The following is a 2396-nucleotide window of genomic DNA, read 5'->3' as shown; positions in this document are numbered from 1 at the left end:
TTCGACGAAGATCACATGAGACATCATTTGTCGACGTGTTTCGAACCAACCAGTGTGGTTCATCGTCAGGAGAAGTTGAAGAAACAGATCCAGCTTAGCAGTTTAAATAGACAGAGCAAAGCCCCCAACGATTAAAAAGACTAACATCTACTTTTGACTAGGTACCTTAAAAATGCTACCAGGGGGACGAGTCCTTTAAATAAATTAATATTGTGATAAAAATATTAAAAATAATTAAAAAAATATAATAGTTATGTTCAATTAATACCTAAAAATAATTCATGTTAAAAGTTAGTTAAAGACAAATAACTAAAAATCATATCTAAGGGGAAAAAATTACCCTAGAGGGGGACAGTCCCTCAAATAATAATAATAAATAATTAAAAATTATTTTTAAAATAAATAAACAATTATGTTCAATTAGTAAAAATAATTTATAAAAATAGTTAGTTAGAGATAAATAATTAAAAAATTATATCTGAGGGAAAAAATATTTCTCATAGAGGGACCAATCCCTTAGAATAAATAAAATAATTATGTGAAAACTTTTTTATTAATAAAACTTATATGATAATAGTTAGTAATGATAATAGTTAAATAAACACAAATAATCAAAATCATATTGAATTAAATTATATTAAAAATTATATTAAAATTAAAATATAATTAAAATTATATTTAAAATCAAATTATATTATTAAATTATATTAAAATTATGTTATAATAATTAAAATTATATTACCCTAGGGAGACCAACCCCCTAAAATAACATGATTTAATGATAATATTTAATTCAAAAATTAAAATTTTTAAGTTAAATTAGTAATTAAAAATACTTCGTGATAATATTTAGTTACAAATAAATTAATAAAAATAAGAAGGAATTAAAAACTGGACCATTAAAATGAGTAAAATAAAATATATAAAAATATATAAAAGAATAAATAAATAAATAAATAATTAAAAATAATTAAATAAATACATAAATAAATAAATAATAATAATAATAATAATAATAATAATAATAATAATAATAATAATAATAATAATAATAATAAAATAATTCAGAATAATAATAAATAAATACGTAAAAAAAAAAAAAAAAAAAAAAAACAAGGACTAGGTCGAGAGTGCTGGGACCCAACACCGACTGATTTTCCAGCCATCATCTCTATTGAGATTACTCGGCCTCTTTTCAATCTCAAGCGCCTCCCTAAATTTCCGATGATGGAAGTGCGAAACCTTAGCAATAACACTAGCTTCCTCAATACAAACATGATGATTGGTTTTCTCGGCGTGCTCAGCCAAAGTGGAAGACTTAGTACGCCTATGCTTAAGATTAGCTGCATGCTCACTAATCCTCTGATTAATGGACCGACCAGTTTCCCCAATGTAGGGGGTCCCACAGGAACAGGGGATCCAGTACACACCTTTCATATCTTTAGGGTCGATAGGATCCTTCGTTGATCTGAGGGACATGCGAATGGTGTTCAGGGGCCTAAAGGTCACAGGAACATCTACGATTTGAAAATCCTACCAATCTTATCAGTAGTCCCCTGAACATACGGAAGAAGGACACCAGGAACTCGCTCCTTTGGTTCTCGATGAGATAGCGAATTCTTCGAAGCTTTAACGAAAGCCCTCTGACCAAGGAATCTACTATAACCGTTCTCAACAAAGACATCAAGGAGATGGGATTTTTCTTTCTCAAAACTATCCTTATCCGAGATCCTTAGGGCCCGAGTAGCCAGGGTATTCAGAACACCCATCTTTTGAGCCGAGAAATGATGGGAATTGGCATGAAGATACTGCTCAGTATGCGTTTTCTTCCGAAAAACATGATGGCCGAGGGAACCATCACTATTCTTAGAAATAAGAATATCGAGGAACGGAAGGCAACCATCGACCTCCTGCTCCATGGTGAACTTAATGGCAGAGGATTGATTATTGAGATGATTGAAGAATAGATCTAATTCCTCTTGGCCTTTGGGGCCAGATAACATTGGTGTCATCCACATATCTTCTCCAAAGCTTTGGCAGGAGCCTGGAAGAGTTTAGAGCCTTGGACTCAAAATATTCCATGAAAAGATTAGCAACAACAAGGGAAAGGGGTGAGCCCATGGCAACCCCGCAGGTTTGCTCGAAGAACTCTCCCTCAAAACAAAAAAACGTAGAAGTGAGACAGATCTCAACTAACTTAGCAGTGTCAGGATCTGTTATGCGGTTGATCACCTCCATGGCCTCACTAATAGGGATGCAAGTGAAGAGGGAAACAACATCAAAACTAACAAGAATGTCCCCAGGGTCAAGCTTAATGTCCTTGAGCTCCTTAATGTAGGAGTCTGAATCCTTTACGAAGGACTCCGTACGACCAACCAAGGGCTTAAGCTTTAATG

This window comes from Pinus tabuliformis, chromosome Q (assembly GCF_031772625.1).
Source record: "Pinus tabuliformis cultivar Carrire ecotype Pingquan chromosome Q, CPIR1, whole genome shotgun sequence".
Lineage (NCBI taxonomy): Eukaryota > Viridiplantae > Streptophyta > Pinopsida > Pinales > Pinaceae > Pinus > Pinus tabuliformis.
This window is presented reverse-complemented; position numbering follows the sequence as displayed.